We start from the raw sequence: 14,089 nt of genomic DNA, 5'->3' as shown, positions 1-14,089 counted from the left end.
AATTTTAGTTCTTGAACGTTTCCGCTAGGGGCGCTGTACAATCCGTCATACAGTTAATGTCATGTGAGCGCGTTTGATTTAAACTCACACTAGGCCCTCAGTAGTCTAGACAGGGTACTTAGAATATAATAAGTAGACAGGGAACTATACTACCATGTAGTTACCAAGAACCTTACGATGCCTAGCAGATTAGGCATTGTTCAACCTAACTCAATAAAGAAAGCACTTTTCTTTTTCATTAGAATAAAACTCATTTATGCTTGAGTGAGCTCATAGCTTATTTGATCAAATCGTCGGACTCATTTCAGCGGCTGTAATAATCGTTGAGTCACAACAACCAAGGGCTGCCAACTGCAATTTTCTGCGTTATTTAAATTTCTCGTCTCTCGTGTCGGCAAATTTTATTGAAACCGGAATCTTCTGGATCAAGGGAAAAAATTTAGAATGCTTTTTGTCTATCTACTAAACTTGAAAATTTTACCAAAAAAAGTTACAAAACAACGCTAAAAACTAGTTTTATCAGTCATAGGTCCAACCAGTCAAATGCCTCAATTTGTGCGAGATTGAATAGAGTTTCGAACTACTGATCGGATCAAAATCTTAAAATCATATCAATACGATCGATACACATTACTAAACACTCAAATCGAGCATCCCTATATTTCCTATGCGCAAATGAAAACTTACTTTGACAGATCGAAACCCACGTGGGCGAAACAGTGTATAAAAGCTCGCTAGCAATATGTTTAAAGATAATTTATTTATTTATTTTAATAAAGCTTAAATCTATCATAATTACAACTAAAGTACGCCCAACTAGCAGAGATACAAAACGTCGATACGACTGTCGAGTTGACAATATATTCTGTCTCTTCCCATCTTGTGTATTTGTCGTAATGTCTCGTTCTCCCGCCAAAATATGTCAAAGTCAGACGGGTTCACCCATGACATTGGGTTTGTATACATTTGGTACCGCACTACCGCTTCTCGTTGGCCGTACTTTAGCTAGAAATTCAATTATTATTACAGCCAGCCCTACCAACCGCAGACGGTCGCGTGAGACGCCGCCCCGCCCAGTCTAGCCGCCCGCCCTGCGTATGGATTTTACGTTCCACTACGGTTCTACGGTTAGGATTTGATTTCAAACGTATACGTGTCATGTATATTGCTACTCATATTTGTGTGTTTGAGTGAGTAAGCTTTTGCTCCTACACGTAGTTACGTACGCCTGTTTTCATTTTTATGTTTGCGGTGTTCGAGGTGATTCAACACGGTGTAAAATAAGGCTAAAAACATGAAAATACATACAATCACTACCTTTTTCCCTACAGTTTCTTGGTAACTATGTATTATTTATGTTACTAAACTTACTAACCCCCTTACTAAGAAAAAGTTACACAGTTGTTGAACACTGTTTTAAATGACATTTCCATACTAAAGCGTCACTTTAAAACACTGTTCAACGAGCGTGTAAGTTTTATTAGTAAGGTGGTAAGTGTGTAAAATGTAATGGGTGTGTACTTCATAAAGTAATGTTTCTACTTATATTACAGACAAATATGACAAGTGCTGAGAAGAATCAGTTGCCAGTTATGAACATAAGGGCTGATTTTTCAACCGTCGGATATCTTTTAACTGAAGAATAAATTTGTCATTTTGACATATTTCCCACACTGAAACCGTCAATATGCCAAACTTATTCTTCAGATAAAAGTTATCCGACTATTGAAAAATCTGCCCTAAGTCACATGAACAGAAATAGTTGTGGAAATGGGTCTAGGTATTTACATTGAAGTCGGTTAAAAATGGTAGGTACTTTATTATGCTGAAAAATACCTATTTAACCTCAGCTGTCTCAAGGAAAAATACTCAAAAGGCTGGCAGCAAAAGCTTAGACTTTGCCAACTTTCATGGAAAATGAAGTGAATTTTCCAGTTTATTTCAAGCTGTTTGGGATATTAAAAAAGTGATGAAGTGCACTGCAATTGCCAAGTCGCAAGGGAAAGCCATTTCATTTAATGTCAAGTTCTGTTCAATTATTTTGCCAAATGAAATGGATTCTAAGCGGTCCTGAAAGGTCGCCGTTATAAAAATCAAATACTTCTGCAATAAAAACCGATTTTACGACAGATATAGCAAAGAAAAATATTTTATAAGTAATTTAAAATAATTATACTATTATTAAAATGTTTCTTATTAAAATAATAAAATAAATCATTCATCAATCATTTTCATAAATAAATATACATTACGAAAATAAAAATCAAAAATTTCCTAATTTTTTCGCCAATGCTTAAAAATTTAAAATCTTTATGAAGGAAAATTCAATGTAAAAGAATAGATTATTGTGCTATCAATGTGTGGGTGTATATCACTACAAAAAAATAAAAATAGTAAAACAGCTTTTTGCAGACCGTACTAAAAGCTCGCCAGCAAAGGAATCGCTAAATTCGTCGGTCTACTCACCGGCCCTGTGGCGCAACGGATAACGCGTCTGACTACGGATCAGAAGATTCCAGGTTCGAATCCTGGCAGGGTCGCTAAAAAATACTTTTTGCTTTTTTTTAATTCTATCAATTTTGCTTTTCTTTTCGTGGATGAAAACAACGATTAATGGATTAAAATAGGCAAGCAAGAGCGTTTTATTTTCAAATAACTGAGTACGTTCACGTACATCTCAAATGTAGTATTTTAATTTATACGTTAAGTTTATCAAAATCGGTTTAATTATGTCCAAGGTGTCGATGTTTCAGAATATCTACAAAAAAAGTTTAATTCACTTCTCCATTTGACTCCTAAATTGACTGATTCGCTGTTAAAAAATTCATGAAATAATCTTAGCGATCCGCACCACCATTAAACACCGTGATCGTAGGGTTTTTTTACATCTTACCGTTAAATGTTTGTCTATCTATTTGAACTTACCTACCACTTTTTAGACCATTCGGCGTTAAATCGATTTCTTTTATTACACCAATTTGCAGGTAGTTATTTATAATCATACATTAGCCGCATTCGACTACCCGCAATATGACGAACCAAGTTAATCAACAAAATTGCTGAATGCTTTTTAATTTCCTCGCATTTTTGAAGTTATTCCATTTCTATTGCAAGTTACAAAGGCACAATACGTGANTATTTTAACAAAGCTTAAATCTATCATAATTACAACTAAAGTACGCCCAACTAGCAGAGATACAAAACGTTGATACGACTGTCGAGTTGACAATATATTCTGTCTCTTCCCATCTTGTGTATTTGTCGTAATGTCTCGTTCTCCCGCCAAAATATGTCAAAGTCAGACGGGTTCACCCATGACATTGGGTTTGTATACATTTGGTACCGCTTCTCGTTGGCCGTACTTTAGCTAGAAATTCAATTATTATTACAGCCAGCCCTACCAACCGCAGACGGTCGCGTGAGACGCCGCCCCGCCCAGTCTAGCCGCCCGCCCTGCGTATGGATTTTACGTTCCACTATGGTTCTACGGTTAGGATTTGATTTCAAACGTATACGTGTCATGTATATTGCTACTCATATTTGCGTGTTTGAGTGAGTAAGCTTTCACTCCTACACGTAGTTACGTACGCCTGTTTTCATTTTTATGTTTGCGGTGTTTGAGATGATTCAACTCGGTGTAAAATAAGGCTAAAAACATGAAAATACATACAATCACTACCTTTTTCCCTACAGTTTCTTGGTAACTATGTATTATTTATGTTACTAAACTTACTAACCCCCTTACTAAGAAAAAGTTACACAGTTGTTGAACACTGTTTTAAATGACATTTCCATACTAAACGTCACTTTAAAATACTGTTCAACGGGCGTGTAAGTTTTATTAGTAAGGGGGTATTTAAAATGTACCTAATGGGTGTGGTGTGTGTACTTTATAAAGTAATGTTTCTTCTTATATTACAGACAAATATGGCAAGTGCTGAGCAGAAACATTAGTTGCCAGTTGTAAATATAAGTCACGTAAACAGAAGTAGAAGTAGGTATATTTACAATCACGTCGATTAAAAAAGGGATATTATTATGCTGAAAAATACCTATTTAACCTCAGCTGTCTCAAGGAAAAATACTCAAAAGGCTGGCAGCAAAAGCTTAGACTTTGCCAACTTTCATGGAAAATGAAGTGAATTCTCCAGTTTATTTCAAGCTGTGTGGGATATTAAAAAAGTGATGAAGTGCACTGCAGTTGCCAAGTCGCAAGGGAAAGCCATTTTCATTGAATGTCAAGTTCTGTTCAATTATTTTGCCAAATGAAATGGATTCTAAGCGGTCCTAAAAGGTCGCCGTTAAAAAAAAACAAATACTTCTGCAAATAAAACTGGTGTTTCAATGGATATACTAGCAAAATAATAAAATAAATCATTCATCAATCGTTTCATAAATCCATTACGAAAATAAAAATCAAAAATTTTCTAATTTTTTCGTCAATGCTTAAAAATGTGTAATCTTTATGAAGGAAAATTAAATATAAAAGAATATATTATTATTATGCTATCAATATGTGGGTGTATGTTAATCAATACAAAAATTAAAAATAGTAAAGCGCTTTTGCAGACCGTACTTAAAGCTCACCAGCAAAGGAATCGCTAAATTCGTTGGTCTCCTCACCGGCCCTGTGGCGCAACGGATAACGCGTCTGACTACGGATCAGAAGATTCCAGGTTCGAATCCTGGCAGGGTCGCTAAATTCCTTTTTGGATTTTTCTTTTTATTTTGTCAGTTTTGCTTTTCTTTTCGTGGATGAAAAAAACGATTAATGTATTAAAATAGGCAAGCAAGAGCGTTTTATTTTCAAATAACTAAGTACATACATCTCAAATGTAGTATTTTAATTTATACGTTAAGTGTTATCAAAATCGGTTTAATTATGTCCAAGGCTAGGCGTCGGCGTTCCAGAAAATCTAAAAAAAATTAATTAACTTCTCCGTTCGACTCGCGACTCCTAGTATTAACTGATCCGCTGTTAAAAATTTCAGGAAATGACCTTAGTGATCTGCACCACCATTATTAAACACCGCGATCGTAGGTTTTTTACCGTTAAATGTTTGTCTATCTACATATTTGAACTTCCTACCACTTTATAGACCATTCGGCGTCAAATCGATTACACCAATTTGCAGGTAATTCATACATTAATTAATCATACATTCGCCGCATTCGACTACCCGCAATATGACGAATGAATCAACAAAATTGCTGAATGCTTTTTAATTTCCCCGCATTTTTGAAGTTATTTCATTTCTATTGCAAGTTACAAAGGCACAATACGTGTTGTAAACGATTCAACATCTACCTGCTTTTTGTGTAGGTAACAGTTATTGTTTGGTACCCACTGGTAAGGGTCCCTTACATTTAATTTATTATAAACAATTCGTTAAAAACATACAACAACTTTTTGAAGGACTTGGTCGTTGAAGTAGACCCTTTAGTAGTAAGGGTTCGTAAAATCAAATAAAGGTCGTTAGAGCACCTCCTTGAATTCTAATTTTCATATTTTTAATATCCCTACTAAAATAATGGGAAAGTAACTCGTTACGCTTTCACGCCTGGACCACTTAACCGATTTAGATGAAATTTGTTATAAGACTATAGACACACTATAGATAGAGATAGTTTTTACCTTTTTATACCGGTTTTTGTTACAGGGAAGTGTCAATGTGTGACAGACAAAATTACACGTTGGCCAAGCCGCGGGTAAAAGCTAGTATGTTTGTTTACATAAGAAAGAACACCTAATACTAAACAGGTAGGTACTACTTAAGAGTCTTAACGAAATTTAGAGAGTAATAAGAAAAGCTTTGACGAAAATGTGCTCTCCCATTTTTGAAGTGGGGTTTCTTATTATGTCACGGAACCCCACACCTAACCTTTGTTAATCCAGAACGTGCCGTCGTATAATGCCTGTCTACCTTACAAAAAGCGAAAAGAGCGAAAAAAGCGTAAACAAAGGTTTTAGGAGCGAAACTATAAATCAGAATCGATGGATTGTTTTGTTGCTCGCCTATTGTGGGGGCACGCTTAACGAGGCTGCGGGTTCGATGCTCAGGTTGTTTATTTGGTTTTAGAAATTCTTTGAACTGCTAAGAATTTAGGTATTACTTAGTAGGTATTCGACGACCAATCAAACCTATAGGTACATTTAACTTTAACAACTCCAAGGTAATACAATATTTAGCCTGTTTTTTAAACAATTAGTTAATAGAAAAACTCCGAAATTATTTAAGTGCCTGTCTACCCTAAGCTGACATCAAATTAATTAGCCTACCTACTGAAGTAGGATAAAATGCAAGATTGCAGATTTACAGAGAGAGTATAAGTAGTTAAACCAATTTAGAGAAACTACGAGTATTTTCTTTTTGCGTCAAATCAAGACGGAAAACTAAAATAATGTAGGTAGGTAGTAGGATATTAAAATGAGCCAATATTTTCTAGCGGAAGAGAGCCTTTAGAAGTATAACTAGCCCTATACATACCTATGTATCTACAACCTATTTCTAGACTACCTCTACCTACCTAATTTATATCAACCTACTTAGTTACAATAGGTAGGTACAATATTGATAAACGACTAAAACATTTATCGCTATGCTTATACTATTTATAAATAAACTAACACAAAGGAAAATTATTTATGGAATGCTTGAAAACAAAGAAAAGCAAACAGCTGATTTCTGCCTCCGCCAAAATTACACTGACACTTACCTACAAAAATCTCCAATTCTCCCTCCTCCAAGTCGGGTAAAAAGATCACAAACACTATTACATCAGTCCACTTTTCACTATCCAACTAAAAAAACCACCAACCTATCAATACGACCACAAAACACTGATAATATCTACAAAAACAATTATCAATAAACAAAATTCCAAATATAACCTAAAAAAAACCCTCCCAATGCAACGCGATTGTCACAGTGACAAAATGAACGATCGGGCCCCGCAGACCACCGGGCGCGTTTGACAGCTGACTGGCTAAACCGCGCATGCGCGGAGTCTACACACGCGCATAAACAAGGGTGAAATCCTTGAGTTGATAAGATTAGGCGCTTTTAGGTTATCTTTTTCGCGCTCGACGTGCTAATAGATTTTCACTTGAATTATCTGTCCTCTTCACGCGTGAAGAACGGTTATGGCTTCTAAATCACTGCACTGCGGGTAGGTTGTTAGGGCTCTTGAGTTGGATAAATTCGCTGGCATCAGCGGAGGGTTGAATTGTCTGATTTTACTTAAAACTTAGCTAGGTGCTTTATTATTACTAGTAATAGTAAGTTTAATAGCAGGAAAATAAAGATCTTGGCCATACAGATACCTACAGCAGTGATAGGAACAATATTATCAGCTGTTAGAGACACCTACCCAAACCTAGAGATTATTTTGAACATAAGTATAGAGAGAAGTATTTATTCCGTTATAAATAACTTGAAAAAATCGAACTGCCTAAGGCGGGAATCGAACCCACGACCTTTCGGTTGCCGGGCGACTTCTCTTCCATCTGAGCTACCTGGATGAACCATTCGCAACTTTAAATGCTAAAGATTTTAATAACATTTATTTCGTCTTCTCCTCTTAGGACCAATCAATAAGTATTAAAAGATATCATTAATTTTAATTACAAACTGCTACGCTGGGTAAGATCTCTTGAAACTTTGTTCTTCAGTCAATCTACATTACAATCTTTCTTAACCCTTTTAAGTTTCCAAAAAGCCTTTGATCAAAAACAAACGAAGCGGAATAGATTAGCGGTCAAACGACCTCAGACGACAGACGGGTTCAATATTTGATTTAGGTCCTTTGGACCCTTGATTAAACACATTACGAGAGGCGTGTGAGGGATCAAATATGTTGTTTTTGTTATAAATGGGACGAAAAAAGCAATCAGTTAAGGAAGGAATGTTTGAGGTAGTTAGGTAGGTGTCGAATATGAGATTTTGACCCTCGTCTCGATTTCGGTTTGATTCTTCTCTGTGTATCGAAATTTGTTAAGTTAAAAATAAAACCGACTCCAAAAAACATACACTAAAAAGTAGAAAAATAATTACGAATTACTTATTTACTTATTAGGACGAATTAATATATTGTATACCGTGATTGATATTTCTGCAGTCGGTGCCAAGATTATGAAACGTGTGAAGTTTGCCTGCACCGACTCCAAAAGTATCAATCATGGTATACCTACATACTTAAATATTAAGTCTGTTTTTTGGAGTACAGTAAAAAAACCAACATACAGTCGAATATAATAACCTCCTCCTTGTTTGAAGTCGGTTAAAAATAGTGGAAAAAAAAACATTATTTTTAAGTGCAGTTTACCACAAATTATGGTTTCTTTTCCACCTGGATGATACGGGACCGGTCGTTGTGGAAATCCTTGGGAAAGGCCTTTGTCCATCAGTGGATGTCATTTGGCTGAAACGACCGAACCACCAACTCAGAGGTGATGATAAGGACAATGAAGGCTAGATATGAGAATCGACCTCATTGAAGCTTTCAGCTCAATGAAATTCCGCAAAGGAATCAAAAATCAAATCAAAATCAAAAATATTTTATTTAATTTAGACCACTGACAAAACACGTAAAAATACAGTAAATAAAAAAAGGTAGCCCTTTTGGGGCACTTTACATAATATCTCCTTATCTTTTGGGCCCTACCAGCGCTTCGAGACAAACATATCAAATGGAACTGGCAAAAATTAGGCTCCTTGAATCTATTTTCATAAAGCATATAGCTATGTTTTATGCAAATAAACAATTATTCTATTCTATTCTATTCTAAAAATAACTATAAAAGAAACTATCAATGGCAACCATTTAAAGTCCAGCCACCATGCAAAACAGAAATAGAAACAAATAACGCGTTAAAACAACTATTGTCCGAGAAACCAACAAATAGCACGACGCAGCATGCACGACGCTGCATTGGTATGGACGTGCGCGACAATGCGCCACGTCGCGTCGCACGACACCGCGCGACATTTCCGTCGGCACGCGCGGCGTGATTTGAAGGGAGGTTTTACACCATACGATACGATGCTAGAAGGAAGACTTCGCCACAAAAAAGAGGGGAAGAATACATAAAACTAGCTGGATGACGAATGCCCAAAAGTACCTACATGAAAGTATTGGGACTCCACTCCACAATAAGACGTTCAAGATATAAATTAGGTAAATAGGAATTACTACGGGCAATTATGATCGGGAAAGCTGATCTCGAGTAACGGGATAAGGCGAGGCAGAAGAAGATGCAAGAGGGGAGACAGTATCTCATTCGATCTTGAGTCTTGACAATAGAGATTTTAAGGCGATATAACACCTGACAGTACCGTTGACCACTTGCCTCAAAAGTTACAACACCCCTCCCTCGCTTCACTAAATGCACTGAACACTGGCGATGTACTACGGCCTGAGAACATCATGAAGCTTGTTATGAAGTTCTCGAGTCATTAGCAACCACGGACCGAAATACGCAATGAGAGCAGGGTGGTGGCTCTAGGTGGACCGACGACCTGGTGAAGGTCACAATCGCAAGAAAACATGGCGATGCGAGCAGTACAGGACTGGTCGTTATGGAAGTTCTTGGACATCCTTTGGCTAAAGCGATGATGGCGAATGGGTGTTTTCCACTTTGATAGCGTGGATTGTGTGAAGTGACAAGTGGACCCAGGCGATACTTTGGTGTCCTTTGATCACTCATGGATAAGTGATCATCTAGCTAGGTGATCTTATCCATGGGTGATCAAAGTGTCACCGATGAATGATAGTATCAGGAATCATGTAAGTAGCTGACGACTGATCGGGTCGTGAGGTGTAAAGCCTACAGCCCTTTGTTTGCGTGGCTTTGTGTTCGTACCGTAGGAACCACTCTGGCCTATATTTGGAGACATGACACCCTTTGACGCGTGCACTATTGTTTTTAGAAGTGTAAGTAAAATGTGGCACACGGAAAAAGCATTTAGCTGAAAATATAAAATGAGTAAAGATACTCGTACATACTAAAGCCTGGTCCGTGAGCATGTAGAATTTTGTCCAATGACCCGAAGCTACCCATCGTTATCGCTCTTGCGTAATTATGTTGCTGTCGCGCTCGCACACTCACTGCACGCGCCCGTCGCACAGTCGCGACAGCAATATAATTACGCGCGAGCGATAAGGATGGGTAGCTTGGGGTCATTGGACAAATTATTCTACATGCTCACGGACCAGGCTTTACCTACCGTTGGGACAGAAAAGTCCTCGAGTGGGGACCACGGGCCGGAAGACGTAGCGTGGGTAGGCCTCCCACTAGGTGGACCGACGATCCAGTGAAGGTCGCGGGAAGAGCCTGGATGCGGACGCCGTTTTATGAAAGGTTAAGGATCGGTCGTTATGGAAATCCTTGGGAGAGGCCTTTGTACAGCAGTGGACGTCATTTGACTGAAACGAACGAAGATACCTAGTCTTTAAAAATCTGTCACATAAGTAGGTACATAAAACGTACGCAGCGTCGGACGTCCACCCACAAAGTGGACCGACGAGCGCATAAAGGTAACAGGAAGGCGCTGGATGCCGCTATCAACCGGGCGATGTAGAAGTCATTGGGGGAGGCCTATGTTCAGCAGTGGACGTCCTGTGGCTGAAATGATGATGAGTACATAAAATACCCATCTACAATCTACATACTTTCAGTTCGTATTTTGGTTAAATAAAAGTTACTCGGCGCTGCCAAATATCAACCTGTCCCAAATGAAGGACTTAAGAACCACACATCGGTCCTTTATTTGTTCAACCTTGTAAATCACAAAATCTGATTTAATTGTAGCTCCATACATACCTTCGTGCGAACTCGTGACTCGATAACATCCTCGAGACCCCTCCAGCGTCTTGCAACATTGTTGCCGCAACATACTCGATCGACATACCTCGGGCGATATAAATATTTGTGGTGTAGTGAAGTCTAGCAGTGTCCCTTGTGTCCCGATAAAAAAGAACATCTAGGCTGTGGTGTAGTGCGGTTGGTTAACAGTGTCACTTGTTGTGTCCCGACACACTCGATAAAAAATAATCGGCTGTGCCACTTGAAGAAACAGTTTTGGCCCTTGTGTCCCGACTAGAAGAGATATCTGTCCCACCACCATGCTTGAAGACATCATACCTTTATGGAGTGTTGGAGTCTTAAACTATGTATTCGACGTTGGCCTTGCTGTCCAGAGTATGATATTATAGGTATGATACCCATACGTATTCAATCATCATCATTTCAGACATTGGACGTCCACTGCTGAACATAGGTCAATGATTTCCAGGGTTCTATATTGGCTCANAAAGGTAGTAGCCCTTATGGCACTTTACATAAGTATCTCGTTATCTTTTGGGCTCTACCAGCGCTTCGAGATCGATCGAGACGAGACAAACATTTCAAATGGAACTCGCAAAAATTAGGCTCCTTGAATCTATTTTCATAAAGCTTGTAGCTAAAAATAACAATAAAAAGAACTATTAATGGCAACCATTTAAAGTCCAGCCACCAAGCAAAACAGAAATAGAAACAAATAACGCGTTAAAACAACTATTGTTCGAGAAACCAACAAATAGCACGACGCAGCATGCACGACGCTGCATTGGTATGGACGCGCGCGACAATGCGCCACGTCGCGTCGCACGACACCGCGCGACATTTCCGCCGGCACGCGCGGCGTGATTTGAAGGGGGGTTTTACATCGAACGATACCAGAAGAAAGAAGAAGCTTGGATATCGAAAGTATTGGGACTCCACTACACAATAAGACGTTCAAGATAGAAATAAATAGGTAAAAGGGAATGACTAAGTGGAATGATGATCGGGAAAGCTGACCTCGAGTAACGGGATAAGGCGAGGCAGAAGAAGATGCAAGAGGGAAGACAGTATCTCATTCGATCTTGAGTCTTGACAATAGAAACTTTAAGGCGATTTGATAACATCTGACAGTAAGTTGACCACTTGCCTTACAAGCTACAACACCCGTCCCTAAATAGCACTGAATCCACTGGTGATGTATGGCCTGAAGTGAACATCTTATGTTTGTATAAAAGGGCACTTACAAATAAAGTAGGTCATTCGCTGGACCGACGATCTGGTGAAGATCGCAAGCACAGAACATATTAATATAATTATTAAGAAATCATGTTAGCTGACGACTGATCGGGTCGTGAGGTGTAAAGCCTACAGCTAGCCCTTTGTTTGCGTGGCTTTGTGTGTACCGTAGGAACCACTCTGGCCTATATTTGGAGACATGACACCCTTTGACGCGTACACTATTGTTTTTAGAAGTGTAAAATGTGGCACACGGAAATAGCATTTAGCTGAAAATATAAAATTAGTAAAGATACCTACTACCTACCGTTGGGACAGAAGTTCTCGAGAGGCGACCACGGGCCGGAAGACGTAGCGTGGGTAGGCCTCCCACTAGGTGGACCGACGATCTAGTGAAGGTCGCGGGAAGAGCCTGGATGCGGACGGCATTTTATGGACGGTTAAGGACCGGGCGTTATGGAAATCCTAGGGAGAGGCCTTTATCCAGCAGTGGACGCCATTTGACTGAAACGAAACGAACAAAAGATACCTAGTCTTTAAAAATCTGTCACATAAGTACATAAAACGTACGCAGCGTGAGACGTCCACCTACAAGGTGGACCGACGAGCGCATAAAGGTAACAGGAAGGCGCTGGATGCAGGCCGCTACCAAACGGGCGATATGGAAGTCATTGAGGAAGGCCTATGTTCAGCAGTGGGCGTCCTGTGGCTGAAATGATGATGATTACATAAAATACCCATCTCCATACTTTCAGGTCGTATTTTGGTTAAATAAAAGCTACTCGGCGCTGCTAAATATCAACCTGTCCCAAATGAAGGACTCTTAAGAACCACACATCGGTCCTTTATTTGTTCAACCTTGTAAATCACAAAATCTGATTTAATTGTAGCTCCATCCATACCTTCGGCGAGCTCGTGACTCGATAACATCCTCGAGAACCCCTCCAGCGTCTTGCAACATTGTTGCCGCAACATACTCAATCGACATACCTCGAGCGATATAAATATTTGCGGCGTAGTGAGGTTAACAGTGTCCCGTGTGTCCCGATACCTTTGATAATAAAGTACTAGCTGTCCCACTTGAAGAAACAATTTTTAGCCCTTGTGTGTCCCGATTGGAAGAGCCATATGTCCATCATACTTGAAGATACTTTTTTGGAGTGTTAAACTATATTTCTAAAACGTCGACGTTGGCCTTGCTGTCCAGAGAATGATATTATGATCCCCATCTACGGTGATCACTAATCAGTGAGTTATTATAATTGATCATCATCATCATTTCGAACACTGCACGTCCACTGCTGAACATAGAACATCAGATTGCCCGATAGCTGGACCCAGCGCCTTCCTTCCAAAGTAAACCAAAAAATTATTTGGTCGTCCCAATACTGGAATACTGAAATATTGGTGGAATTAAAAAAAATATTTGTCCCACAATTTTGCAACTGACATCACTACTCCATGGATTACATCGCGGGCAGGACGATATGATCAAATATGCCAATTAATTAAGAAAATATGCGAGACGACTCGACCACTCCAAGAAAGCATTCTGAATTTCAATTATGCTGGCTGGACGCTTGTTATTGTTTAGCTTTAAATAGTTGTAAGTATATTGGTCTTATTTTATATGATTATTATCTGGTTATAGTGACTTACAACCGTTTAATTTTAATACTTTCCACCTACTTGTCGTGCTGTAAGAGGTAGGAAAAATGGTTTTGTTCTAGCATCCCTTTTTCTTGAATACTACTAAAACGACAAAAAGCTCATATTTTGGGCACATTTACATTACTCTAGTACTCTCTAGTAGACTATAGTATTTGTATCATTAGATTTTTGAAAGGAGACATTTTGCTGCGGTAAAGCGCACACTACTTACTCATCGTTAGTGAGCAAATGCGATTCGGAAAGACACGTTGCTATGAAAAAACAATCAGACGCATATTACTCGTCAAATAAATAAGTTTTCGTTGATTGCAATCTTGCACTAAAATCTAAATAATGAAACTAGAAATTGTTTGAATA

The 14,089-nt window shown here is 38.7% G+C and overlaps 2 non-coding genes across 2 annotated transcripts; both read left to right on the top strand.

The window, feature by feature from the left end:
• The first annotated feature begins 2,467 nt into the window (after window positions 1-2,467).
• Window positions 2,468-2,540, top strand: TRNAR-ACG (transfer RNA arginine (anticodon ACG)). The gene has a single exon. It is a non-coding gene; the product is annotated as a tRNA-Arg (tRNA).
• Window positions 2,541-4,624: 2,084 nt separating this feature from the next.
• Window positions 4,625-4,697, top strand: TRNAR-ACG (transfer RNA arginine (anticodon ACG)). Its single transcript has one exon. It is a non-coding gene; the product is annotated as a tRNA-Arg (tRNA).
• The last annotated feature ends 9,392 nt before the right edge of the window (window positions 4,698-14,089 follow it).

The sequence above is a fragment of the Ostrinia furnacalis genome, unplaced genomic scaffold (assembly GCF_004193835.3).
Source record: "Ostrinia furnacalis isolate ACB-3 unplaced genomic scaffold, ASM419383v2 OfSCF1231, whole genome shotgun sequence".
Taxonomy (NCBI): domain Eukaryota; kingdom Metazoa; phylum Arthropoda; class Insecta; order Lepidoptera; family Crambidae; genus Ostrinia; species Ostrinia furnacalis.
This window is presented reverse-complemented; position numbering and strand designations above follow the sequence as displayed.